Here is a 13,371-nt window from a genome sequence, read left to right as displayed (position 1 = left end):
CTTCTGTTTGCTGCTTGTTGTTGTTGTTCCAAAGGAAAGTGGCAGGTGAGTCCACCCTTCTGACATGCAGCAGCCTGTCTTCCGCCTGTGATAAAAATTCATTTTCCCTTGTTTGGGTATTTGGTGAGCAACTAAACTGATCTCCCGAAGGTGTGAGGCACACACCTCATGCTGTGAATTCCCAACTCTTCCTTGTCCCTGTCTTCTGTTCTTTCTCCCTGCATCTACCCCCAGCAGGTCCTGCCTGGGGAGCCCAGCTCCCTCCCTCAGCACAGGCTGGAGCTGGCAGAACTAACGGCCTGAGCCCTGACGAGGGCCACAGCTCTCCTTTCTGCAAGGAAGCACGTGGCAATCCTGAATTTTTATGTTTTTTATTATTATTATTCTGCTTTGTCTGAAGGAGATTAGCTGGCACAAAACTAACGTGAGGGATGAGGAGGGGGAGGCTGCGCAATGGTGTAAGCCCCCTTTATGGAAGCAGGCTAGGAGTTCTATATTTCTTAACACCTTTTTTTTTTTCAGGTTTCCCCACCCACCCCCCCATTCAGATTCATGTCCACCTCAGATCTGAACTGCTTTTGGCTTTGTGGTGTGAGCTCAGCTGCCCCCGAGGAGCCGTTCATCCCTGTGCGGCAGGGCTGGCGCCTGGCCGTGTGCTAGGACGTGTGGCGTGGTCCCCAGGTCGGTGCGAACAGCCCCAGCCCTGCCTTTACCGGAGGGGATGCTGTGCTTCAAGTTTTGCAACCCAATGCTGCCAGTACGTTTCTTGGCAGATTATTATTTTTGAGAACAAACCTCGGCCATGGAGCACTAAAGTACCAACGTTCAGGCATGAACTTTTCATCTGGCAATGGCTCTGCTGTAACGCTGGTAGTGAATGAAGGGCAGAGCGCGCCATTGCAGCTCCTCCCGTGCAGCCCTCTGGGAAAGTGGGACCTCTTCCATTTCCCCTTTTGGGTTTCGTTTTTTTTTTTTTGCCACCAATACCTTCCCCTAATCTTCTGCATTAATTTTCTGGTGCTAAAGGCACATCTGACACCGCTCCTTTATGCGAAGTGTTCTGTGTACGATCACAGTCGTTCAAGCCTTAGCAAGGGAAACGCATCTACTAAGCACACAGTAACTCCTACCATATGTTTGGCCTTTGAGGAGCGCAAATGCAGTTTCTCAAGTGGCAACATTGCTGAATACCTGCCACATGCACCTCCCAAGTGCTGGCTTGCAACCCTCCCTCTGCTTCCAAAGAAACTCGGAGGTGTGAGGGTTCGGTGCTGGGCAGCTTCCTACCTTGCTCCCCTTGCTCCCCTCCCGTGCCCTGGCCGAGGCGTGAGGAGGTGGGTGCCACCTGGCAGAGGTGGTCCTCAGCAGGTGCGTTCCTCCTCCCCATGGGTGATGGAGGAACCGCTTTTTCCATCTGCAAGGGGTAAAGTCCCGTGTGTCACAGTCGGTTATGGGCTGTTAACTGTGGAACAGGCAGAGAGAGGGTTGTCCCCTTAGCTGTCAGTTTAGAAACAGGCTCTGCGAGGGTAAATTTTCCTGCTCTGGGAAGACGGCTGCTGTGAACAGGCATGTCCCACGCTGGCTTGGGGACTGTTTGCAGCTGGGTCTTAGTCTCCTCTCAGGGCTGTGTCTGCTCCGCCAGAGGCCACTGCTGCTGTTTGCGGTGATGCTGCTTCTTCCTGCTTGGCTTGTTTCTGAAAACCACAAGGCTTTGTTGCCTTATTGCGGAGTCAGAGGTCTGTTGGATCCAGCCAGGACGGAAGGTGGGTCTCTGTTCTTAATGCTGCAAGTATGCGCCTGAAAATCTGTTCCCTGTGGGAGCTCAGCTCCTGGCAGCTGCCGGAGCCCTTACCCTGGGGTGAGGATGGGATGTGAGAACCGTACCGAGTTTGGCCACCCCGTCTCCCATGCAATACTGCTGCCTTTCTGCTTGATGCTTTTATTTTTGGCTGTTGGGAGACATGCTGCTGGGCAGGTCTGGAGCCTCCTGCTGACTGACTGGCCTGGCAAGCCACAGTGAGCTTGGCCCAGATGTTGCGTCAGCTGATCCAGAGCATCAGCACCCCTGAGCTGTGTGAAACACCATCTTGCGCTCTGCTTCGCTCCTGCTCTCCCTGCTCCTTCGGGAATGGGCTGGAACACAGGCTTTTATTCAGCGCTGCTGGGGAGGGTTGGGGTTTTTTTACTGTTTTCTGCTTCCCAGTCATCTGTCTTACCCGGGGCTCTTTCCCTGCTGTGAGGGGAGCATCACCTGCCCTCCTGGTGCAGGAGGGGTTGGAGGGTGACAGCCCCGCACAACGCCTCCCAGGGCTGCCTTAGGGGCTGGGGTCCTGCTGCTGAGTCCAGGGACCAGGGGAACCCGGGAGAAGCCTTGCCCACCTCGCTCCTTGATCCAAGGGCTGGTGTTTCCCAGTTTCCAAGCCTTTGGAGGCACCGGAACGGGGGAACGTTGGGCTGCCCGAGCTGGGGTCTGCCCTCTCCTCCTGTGTCTCCCCTGGGCGTGCAGGCTGGAAGATGAGCACTTGGGTGGGTTTCACCCACCCCGTGCCCCAGCAGGGCTTGGCTGCTTCCTTCTGCTGCTGCTGCCGCCAAAGGGTGATTAGTGGCAAGCTCCACACGGTTAATTAAAGACGCCTGAGCTCTTTCCTTCGGTCCTTGGAGTTGCCGACCTTTGGTGTGCACGCTGCCATCCCCCCGATGTGTTCTTGCGGTAATTAACATGTGAAGGTGGTAATTAACGTGCCCGGCTCCCCGAGGCTGTGGCCGTGGCTCTGGGACCCGGCTTTAATGTCACAACGTCCCTCTCAAACCCGACCTTGGCAGTGACCCCCGCCGGGGCCCGCTGTGGCGCGCCAGGTCCGCCAGAGGGCGCCCGGAGACCGGACAGGGACACGCGTGGGACCGGCACTCACGGGCACGCGTGGGACGTGGCATCCCCACGGACACTCGTGGGGCACGGGACCCCCACGGACACTCACGAGACATGGTACCCCCCGTGGACAAGGACATTTGTGGGACCAGCATCCTACAGGCACAGACACTCGTGGGACCGGCCCCGCCCGGGGATACAGGCACATGTGGCACCCCCAGCACCCTGAGACTCTTGGGACCAGGCACCTACGGGACTTAGGACCCCTGTGCCATGCCTCAGGTGGGGACATTCAGGGGCACCCATGGGACCTGAGCACCCCAGGGGACCGGGTGGCAGGACCCCCGGGAGCCAGGCACCCCCGGGATGCTCTGCTGCTGCCCTCCATCTGCAGCCACCTGCCAAGAGGCAGCCCTGATCACCCTGCCTGCACCAGTGCTGGGGTGCAGGGGGGGGGCTAGGCGGGAGACCCATGGGCCCCGGTGTGTGGCTTTGCTAGCAGCCACACCTGGACGATGCCCACCCCAGGGAGGTGTGAGGACAGTGCTTTCTCCCACCAAACACGAGTGGGAAGGGCTGAGCCGGGTACCGAAGCGCTGACATCTCCTGGAACACAGCTCGAGGTGAAACAAAACACTGATGCGCAGGGCAGGGAGAGCGGTGGGTGATGCAGCCACCAGCCATCAGCTCCCTCGGAGTTAGTTATTCAATAAGCAGCTCGTTAGCCATCCTGACGCACTTCCTTCCCTGCCTCCTGCTCCGTCACCTTGTGTCCTGCCTCGCTCTCAAGACCGCCAGGCTGTTGGTGGCCCCAGCACCCCCCGGCACAGGCAGGGTCAGAGCTGGGGGGACGATGCTCCTGCAGGGGCTGGTGGTGCCGTAGGGGCTCATGGGCTGCTCTGGGGTCAGACTGGGAGAAGCACAAGCTGGAGCATCTTTCCTGCTCACTCACCTTTCTCCACCTGGTCCTAAGCTACCTGCTTCCCATCAGCTTCCTCAACCTGTCACTCCGGCACCTGGGGGACAGCCCAAACCCACCTTAGTCACTTGTGAGCATTTTGTGCTGCCCAAGCAGCGAGGATGCAACTGCTTTACACGTATGTGGACGTTCAGTCCCCTCCCTCTCTCCCTTCCAGCCTTCGTGTCTCACCTCTCTTCCAAGCATTTTCGCAGTGGCTGGCTTCTCCCCGAGGCTCTTTCTGTCCTTATCCCTCACCTGACCTCCAGGAACCCTCGTTAGTCACGGGCTGGGGCAGGGCTCCCTGCTGCCTGCAGTCACCGCTCTTTCCACAAAGCCTCGTTTGACCCTGTGTCCCTCAGCCCTCGTCACCACAACACCCAAGACACAGATCAAGTGTCCTTTTGGCAGTGACCTTGTTACCTGCTCGAGTGCATTTACCCCCACCTTGCTCCCAGATATTAGGGGGGTGATTTGCAGCCAACCGCCTGACATCCCATAATCCCGGCTGAGGCAAGATCCATTATCGGTCACTGCATCAGCGGTGCTAGTGCTGCCTGGCTCTGCTTCCTGCATGTTGCTGCTAATTAAAAACAAATGAGGAGGGGATGGCTGGCAAGTGATGTGCTGGATGGCTGCGACTGATCCACTCCATTTAGGAGTTCTGTGAGCTGCTCAAATAAATAACGTGGAAATTTAATTTTCTGCCACTCTGGAAAGGAGAGGTCTTGGATATCATTTGTGCTCTATTCTGAACATCTTGCTTGCTGTAAAGGGGAAACCTGCCCTTGCTGGGACCCTTCCCAGTGGCTCCCGCATGGATAACGCGTTTGTTTCATCCACGACCACATCTTGGCTCGGGCTGCTTCGCTAGGGAGAAGGTGCCAAATTGGCCCTTTACCATGCGGTGCCTGACACGAGGGCAGCTGGAGGCAATCACCGGCAGGGGAGAGCCTTTTCCTCTCCAAAACAAGCAGATACGGCAGCGATGGGGAAAAATACGGCTTAGAGCCTGCAGCCAGCTGGGAGCCAGGCAGCGGAGGCTGTACCCCAGCCCTCACCGCGCCGTACATACAATTCCCCTCTCCCTCTTTGTTTTCTCTAATTGCAGAGCGAGGCCTCCCAGGCACAGCCTGTTTCTCACCCCGCGCTGGTACAAAGCTCTGCGGAATGGGGCTGGGACGTGCTGACCCGGGAACGGGGAATGCAGGCTTGGAAGAGGGATGGAACCGGTTTGGGCTTCCCTGGGGAATGATGCTCGGCCGCTCAGCAAGCTGTGGCCATGACGGTTGCTCTCCTCCCAAGTGTTTTGCCCTGGGGTGGGGGGTGAATGCTGCTCCTGGGGAGCAGAGCGGGACGGGTACCCCCACCCCAGCATCCCCGAGCCCCCCGGGGTGGGTGGAGGCATCGGGGCAGCACCGCCACAGCCAGAGCAGGGTCCTCTCTGGGGTCTCGGCAGATTTCACGTGTTTCTTTAAGCCTCTTGGGTGGGATGTTGGCTTCTCCCGCTGGGCAAGGGTGTGAGTCCTCTGCAATCTCCTCTTGCAACCGTTTCCTTGCCTGCGGCTGGGTTGTTTCACATACGAGGAGGCTCGGGGAGGCAAGGTGGAATTACAACATTACAGACAAAGCCTTAATATAATCTTCCCCGCATGAACGGCATTGCAGGGGGAAGATGTGGAGAATGTTCTGAGGAGCGGGCTTCAAATGAGGCAAGCTGCGGTTCAGGATGTACACTGAATTGCTTCATCACCGCTCCTAATGGCTTAACCAACGAAATCCATATTCATAAATCAAAACAGGAGCGTGAGCGACCTCTGTTCAGCTCTGCTGCCGAGCTGTGGTGCATCCAGAAATAAGGGCAGATTATATATTGCAGGCAGCAGCTCTGTATATATCTTCTGCAGCTGCCACAACTTGGCCTTGGTATTAACTGAGCCCAAGGAGAGACGATACGATCAAATCTGTCTGTCGGCGTCTGAAGGATTAGCTGAGTCAACCAGGAAAAAGCTGAGCTAATTTATCATGCTATTTTCAGTACTGAAATGCACCCTGGACGTAATTTCACCCTCAATTACAGATCTTATAGTTCTGCAGAACATAGTTATCAAAAATATTCTTTTTCAATGCATTTAGTGTTTGGATTTCAGCGTTACAGCGGTGTGGTGGCAGCTCTGTAACCAAGGCGAGCTGATGAGATCTGGGAAGTGGAACCAGTGGAGAGAGAAAATGAATATTATCTGTTCTCTCTGGCCAAGGAAAACATGGTGCAGGGAGGAGAGCGTCACAGATGTGTTGGCAGAAGGACCTGGCGGTCTCTTGCCCACCGCACAGGGCTGTCACCAGCACTGGATCAGATCAGCTGCAGCTTTTTCTGTCTCCCCAAGGACACAGAATCTGCTGTTTTCCACCTCGAACCCCCTGAAGTGTCACTGGAAAGCCCAGAGCAAAGTCTGGCTCTGCCCTTCTACAGCGGTCCTTTGGGTATCTCCCCCCCAAACCAGGCTAGCACCCCCTGGGATGCCAATGCCACCCCCAAACCCTCTGGTTGCCCTGGCTGGACCCCCCCAGCATCAAAACATCCTTAAACTGGTGCCTGCTCTGCCAGGGCCACCTCCCCAGCAGCAGGCCAAGGGTGCAGCAGCCAGCCCAGGCTGGAAGCATCTCCATCTCCATCTCTGGCTGATGCCCTTTGGCATCCACAGGCAGAGGCATTTCAGCCACCCTGACTTCACTCCCTCCGCAAATCTGGCTGTCAGTGGCCATGCCCCGTGGTGCCTGCTGCAGGCTGATGTCTTGTGTCTCTGCCGGGGAGATCTCCCAGAAAGTAAGCCATTCCCAGGGGACAAAAAAACCAAAACAAACCTCAAACCAAGATGAACTGCAAGGATTCTGCAGTTTTAACAAAAACTCTCAGTTTTACCAAAAGTTTAGCCGTTTGCTGGTGAGTTTGGCAGCCACGGAGGAGCTGGGCTTTGTAGGGATCCCTCAGGGCTGCGGGGCTGGCTGGTTTCCCAGCCCAGTGCGGGTGAAGGCAGCAGTGTGATGTGACGGAGGGGCCAAAAATAGAAACATTACCACGAATGGAGAGGAATAATACTTTTCCTGAAGCCCTGTAATAGCCTTGAGGCTGCTAACGTGGTGATAAGCAGTTGTTTGCCTGTGCTCTGGAGCAGGCGTGTTTTATCTCTTCCTTGTTCCAGCCTGGAGAAAAAGCCCGGTGATTTTGCTGCCGTGGGACCACCAGGTCTGTATTTTACTGTTTCTCTATTCCAGCAGCGCCTGGAGACCTGACTGGAATTACATGGCATGACACAGCTGGTGGCCCGGCTGTGCTCTTAGATTAGAAGCCAGAAGCAGAAGGTGCAGGAGAGGTCTGCAGCTTTTTGGAGGGATGAGCTGAGCAGATCCGATGCCTTAATTTGTGACGTTTTGTGGAACTGGGGAGTCATGGGTGCAGGTGCCCGGCCGGGGGGCTCCCCTGGAGCCATGTGAGGGGCAAGCGCAGCCGTTCCTGGTGCCGGGAGGAGGGAGTGTTTGCAGCCGCCTGTGCAAACAAGTGGCCTCAAGGAGGAAACACCATGGGCTGGGGGAAATCCCAACCTCCTTGTGCAAAGCCCAGGGCTCGAGGAGAGGATTACATCCCAGGTAAAACTGGGATTCCTTTCCCCCTCTCCTGTCCTGCCCCAGAAGTTGTGCTTTCAGGGGAGGTGACGCCAGTGTCCCGTGCAGGAGCACAGGGATGCCAGGCAGCTTCAGTGGTGCAGAGGTAGGAGAAAACCTTACTGATACCCTCCATAAAAGACTTACGTTAAATATCGAGCTAATTTTAGCTATTTTATTAGCAAGCAGCTCTGGGTGATGATGCCTATAACAGTTTAGTGGCTGGTTGCCTCTTGCAGCACCAGTGCTGAGCAGGGCTGGATGAGTTTTTTCCTTTATAAAACCCTGCAAGCGCCATCCCTTGCCTTACACCCGCCCTGAAGCGTGGCTGATAAAACCAGTGACTTCTCCCAGCTTCAGCCCATCTCCGGGAAGTGGCTGATATTAAACTTGAAACAAATTACACTGTGCATTCGAGTGTGGATGCTCAAATGCATTTTCTTTTCCTAATGACAGAGGCAGTGGGAATTGCAGCACCATTAATTTCTCCTTTTGCCTCCTGCGAGTTGTCAGCGGCTCTCCCTCTTGCCTAGTAACTACCGCATCCAAGGGGCTGGATGCTCTGCTGCAGCCCCGGCACCTTTTGTACAAGCTCGGGACTGGAAAATAACTGGAGCAGCCCGGGAAATGCTGCGGGCGACGCCGGGAGCGGTGGGAGGCAGCAGGGATGCAGGGTTTGCGGCGAGCTGTGGAGGGGCCAGCCCGGCCCTAGCACCCAGGGCTGCTGCTCCCCGCCGTGTTTCCTTCTGGTTTGTGCCTTTTGAACCTTTTTGGGGGTTCTCGCTGTTGGTGGAGGGTGGGGAGACGGCGTGACTGCCGGGCTTTAAAGCATTTCCAGCCTGGAGGAAGATCAGCTGTGCTGCCAGCTCTCAGAATGGGAAACTGCCGCTTGGAGGACAATAAAGGTTATTAAATGTCAGGGAGAAATAAAGCTGCCTTTTTTTCCTTTTTCCTTTTGGCTTTTTTTCCCCACTGGCTGCACTGGTTTGCAGGCAATCAGTGCAGTGGAAGATGGGGACTGGGGCACCAGAGCAGCTGCCTTGGGGTACCCATTGGCTCTGGATTTAGGAGGGGGGGTTACTCTTTGACCGTTTGGGGGTCCTGGCTATGGGTCAGGGACCTGCAGACCCAGCCTTGTGCAAGGGCAGTATTAAATGGGTGTATTCCCCTTGTGGGCACAGCCTCACGGGGTCTTGCGTGGGTTTGGGCTCACGCTCCGGGCTGTGGGATGCATCCAGCTGCCTCCGCTGCTGGCTGCTAACGTGGCTCCGACCCTTTGCCAAGTGCAGGAGCGTGGGTGACGGTGCGGGAGGCGGTGACACCGGCTTCGCTGGCCTCTGCCACACCTCCCAGCTCCGTGCCCTCGTGGCTCCGGCAGTGTGAGCACCAACAGGTCTTTCCAGTCCTGTCCACGCGCTGCCTAGGGCCACGTTTCGGCACACCGTCCCTTCCGGAGCTCCCATCGCGGCTCTCGGGGCACGTCGGCAGCGGGGCGGCACCCGCGGAGAGGGAAAAGCACCGGGTGCGTCACTGGCTTGCCTTGTTTATCTTTTATTTTGACAGTTGTAGCTTTAATTAACCACCGTAGGCTGGTAAATGCTTGCAGGCTGTGCCTGCCCCCGGACCCAGCGCACCAGGGCACGCAGGGTACCTATCGCCTTTTGCCAGATGCTTCTCGCCCGCTGAAAGGAGCAGCCTCGGGGAGCCAGCGGCTACGGGTTGAAGGTAAAAAGCAAACTGGTGCTGCAGGGCTCCCTGGGGAGTGGGCTGGGGCTGGGGCAGCCCCTCGGGGCTCCCAGAGGGTGGGCGTCTGCCTGATCCCGCCTGGCAAAGCCACTGGAATGTGCCAGGAGAAAATATTGGGTGCTGATCGGCACCCTGCGTGGCAAGAAGAAGGTGTGGGATGGCAAAAGTTGGCAAATTTGATGCAGTTTGGAAATGGGACATTTTCTCAGAGGGTGAGCAGGATGAGCCCTAGGATCTGTGGCCAATGATCGAAGTGCAGCTCCCATGAGATCCCAAATCACGGCATCTCCCCTGCTTCCCCTCAGAGGCTCATCCATGGCACAGCTGCAATGCTTTCCCCCATATTTTCACCTTTGCCATGCCACTGCCTAGCTCTTTATTTTAACAGATGGCTGGAGTGACAATTACTGCCTCAAAAGACCATATTTATAAATTCCTTGTTGGGCTGTTATCTGGCATGTGATAGAGCTTTACACAAACAGAGCCGAGAGTCTCTGCTGGCTCTTGTAACTGGAAAGGAAATTATATTGCACAAAGTGCTTCAAGAGGGCATGACAGGTTTTGCTGCGGAAGTAGCTTTGGTGGGTGCATGTAAAATGAGTTTGGTTTGCATTGATTTGCTGCGTGTTAAGAAATAATCACCTGGGGGTAACTAGCACTGGCTGGCTGGCAGGCATCCCATCCCATCCCATCCCATCCCATCCCATCCCATCCCATCCCATCCCATCCCATCCCATCCCATCCCATCCCATCCCATCCCATCCCATCCCATCCCAAGGAGTATGCCACATTGCGGAGAGCTGCAGGCCCGTGAGGCAAAGCTGCTTTTCATGGCTCCTGGAGTTAATTTAATTGCTTTTCTCCTCTTCTTGGTTATCGTGCTCATGAATTTGGAAGCTCTTAATGCAAAACAATTAGGCTGGAGTTCCCTGGGGATGGAGTGGTTTCCTGTCTGGAAATGCTCCCTGTCCCTGCCCGCTTGCTGCTGGGCACCGTGTGCTGCTGACTGGGGAGGTCGATGGTGATGCCTGATGCTCCGGGCTGCACGGTGGGGATTGTGCTGGTGATGTTAAAGTTAAATGAGTTAAGTGATGTTGAAGTTAAATGGGAAGGACACCCAGGAGAGTGGGGAGGTCTGCGGGGAGGTTACACCTAAGCTCAGGAGAGGATGGGTGAGGTGGCCTGCTCAGGGATCCACATCTTTGTCATGATTTGGAAATAAAAGCAGGAAAACAGCATCTGGTCCTCTGCCAGCATGTTGTGCTCTCAGCATCCGCTTTGCTGGGCTTGAGTCATTCGCACCATCTTGCTGGTGACCTTCCCTTTGGCGCTGCGGCTGCCAGCATCTCCCGAGCATCCCCTGCCACATCCTGAGCCGCTCACATCCGAACGCCCCGGGGACCGCGGGGCTGCCATGGGCTCCTCTCTCCTGTGCGTGGGTCGGTGATGGTGGACCACGCTCTGCCTGGGTAAGAAGGCACTGCTGGAGGTGATACTTAACCATGGCTTGTCACCCTTTCTAGCAACTGAGCCAGGAAAAGGAGAGGGGATGTAAAACAGGAGAGCTGCGCTGGGCAGTGCTGCAGGTGTCAGCCAGCAGCATGTTTTGGGGAGGCTGGTGGAGGCACCGCAGGGTTTTGCCCGGTGTCAGGCTGCCCACGTCAGCTTTCCCTGGGAAACCCAGCAGTTTGCACAAGCTGGGGTGTATCCTGCTGTGCCGAGGTCCCTTCTGCTGCTTTGGGAGCCAGCCCACGACACTGGCAAGGTTCCTGCTGTCACCCAGCCCTGTGACACCAGGATAGTGGAAAGCTGAGCTGTCGCTCGCCGGTGCAACCTTTGCACCCCCAGCAGTCCCGCGTTCGCTCCTCGCCCATCCCAGCTGCCTCGCATGGGCAGGAGGGATCAAACCCCCTGCGTTTCTCCCAGCTCCCTGGGTGGTTTGCCGTGCTCCTGTGGGCTGGTTTCTCGGGAAGGGAGAGGGCAAAGAGCAGTGCTTGGGGGAATGATTTAAGCTGCGGGTGCAGCAGGAGCTCTTCCCCAGGGCTGTCTCGCCGTGCAGCAGCGATGGTGTGCAAGCAACGCCTGCGTGGGCCCAGCTATTCCTGGGTTAAGTGTTCCATGGAGCCCAACGACTCAGGCGTGTTTGCAGGGAAAGCACAGGGAGAGGAGCCCTGCTCCTCTTGCTCGAGCTCGTGTCAGCCTGGCCATCTGCATCTCCCCGGGAAGGCTTTATAAATAGGTTCGGCTGCTTTCCTTTTCCCTGGCATAACTTTTTGGTGCTCTGCAGATTACAGGGAGGCTGAGGGTATTTATAACACCTTCGTCCTAACTTGCTGACGCTTGCCTCCCTTGCTAAGCTTTTCTAACGCACATGCTGTAGCAGATGTTTGCTAACCGAAAGGACCCCGGGGAGACACGGGGAGGCTTTTTCCTCGCTAAAGAAGTTAGCATCAAGGAGGCACGTGTCTTTGACAGCCCATAGCCAGCTCCGCTTTGCTCAGCAAAGAGGTAAGCAGCAGCTGGCGGCGCATGGCATCCCCTGATGTGGGACCTAGCCGTGGGGTGGCCCCCGGGAGGGCAGAGCATCACCCCAACCGAGCTGTGGCGGGGACCGTGTGCTCTGGCACCTTCTGCTCTGCATGGATACGGCACCAAATCGCTGTGTTTTCGGGCTTGTTTTGTAACTTGGATCCCAGCTGTGATTTACTGGGGCAAGCTGGAAGTCAGCACCAGGCTGATCCCCTCCAGCTCTTTTGCTGTGTCCAGCTAAGGCAGAGAAGCCCCTGTGTTTTAAACCACGTAAACAGCCAGCAAAGGGAAGGTGCAGAGGTTTCCCATGCCTGGGTGGCGTGCCACCACGTGATGAGCCAGCGGGGTGTGAAGTTGGGACTGCAGGCGGATCCCTGTCCTTAGATACTTCCCTAAGTGAGGAGAAGGAAGCTCTGGTGACCTCTGCATCAGAGACTCAACCAGGAATAAGGAAATGAGAGGATTTTCCCAACCGTTGTGCAAATAGGGGCGTTCAGTACAGGAGGGTCCAACTTAATGCCATAAACCAGATTGGATTAGGACAGATTTGCAGAGGGCCAGTCTGGAAGAGCGGCTTATTTAGGTTTTTAGCAGCTGTGTCACAACCATACGTGGTGTTGCAACACGCTGTTGTGTTGTTATGCTCGCACTGGGGCGTTGGGTCTGAGGCCTCAGTGAGCAGCCAGGAGCTCCTGAGCTGGGCACAGGGGACATGCTGTGGGGTGGCCATAGAAAGGTGGCCTGGGCTGTGAGAGGGCACGGGAGGACACGGCTAGAAAAACACCAGGAACCTGACATCTTCCTTGTCTTGTGAGTCTGCACCAAATCCTTTAGCCCATGAGGTCGTGGAGGGTGAGTATCCTTAGGGGCATAGATGGTTTCATAGTGTTGTGGGTCTTTTTAATGTAAATTTATCGTTATGCAAGTGACTCTGTGGTGCTGAAGTGTCTTGCTGCCCCTGTCCCACTCCATGTGCTCTAGCTGTGCTCCGGGTGTGCTCACACCATGGGCTCAACCTGGCCCTGTGGTGTTTGTGTGCGGGACCTGGGCCTTGCGGCTTTTGTCAGAGCTTTTGTCTTGGTTTTCCCTGCGCTTGCTCTTCCCCCATTCCTTACAGCGGGTTTTTGCATCACATCCTTCTGTCTTCAAAACCCTGTCTCCTTTCCGGGGCTGTCGGCACCTTCCCCTGTGCCTTGTACCCAGCCCCGCTCTCCTGGGCTGCTTTTTGCTCAAGGGCGTGAATCAAAATATTGCCTAATACTTTAGTAACTTCCACAAGAGAGGTGCTTCCCCTTGTAGCTGCCAAGTAGGTGGGCATGTCACCCTCTGTTCAGTGCCGGTTCATCCTCTCTGCCTCCCTCGTGGTGCTGGGGAACCGGCCCCGGCAGATGTGAGCTTGGCTGTCTCGTGGTGCCCGCCTACTGCTGGAGTCGTGCCGGGTTGTGATCAGGGAAGGAAAATAGGCCACTTATCGTGTGCGACAGACACAGCCACCCCCAGAGCCTTTGTCTGCAAAAAGGGGAATGAAGTGATGAATATCCGCGTCAGTCCGGGGGCAGAGGCAGCTCGCCGTGTGCCAGCACTGCAGCTGGCACCCCGACGCCAG

The 13,371-nt window shown here is 56.2% G+C and overlaps 1 protein-coding gene across 3 annotated transcripts in view; it reads left to right on the top strand.

Moving 5' to 3' along the window:
* Window positions 1-6,935: 6,935 nt before the first annotated feature.
* KIAA0513 (KIAA0513 ortholog) overlaps window positions 6,936-13,371 on the top strand; it is a 28,455-nt gene continuing 22,019 nt past the window's right edge. Inside the window, exons 1-2 of one of the 3 annotated variants that reach the window (XM_027802125.2) lie at window positions 6,936-7,074; window positions 9,054-9,215. The gene's annotated coding sequence lies outside the window, so the exon portion shown is untranslated. Of the gene's footprint in view, window positions 7,075-9,053; window positions 9,216-12,369; window positions 12,618-13,371 lie in introns of those variants that run through there. The other 2 variants (XM_027802120.2, XM_027802097.2) reach the window with 2 other exon arrangements.

This window comes from Falco cherrug, chromosome 14 (genome assembly GCF_023634085.1).
Source record: "Falco cherrug isolate bFalChe1 chromosome 14, bFalChe1.pri, whole genome shotgun sequence".
Classification (NCBI taxonomy): Eukaryota; Metazoa; Chordata; class Aves; order Falconiformes; family Falconidae; genus Falco; species Falco cherrug.
This window is presented reverse-complemented; position numbering and strand designations above follow the sequence as displayed.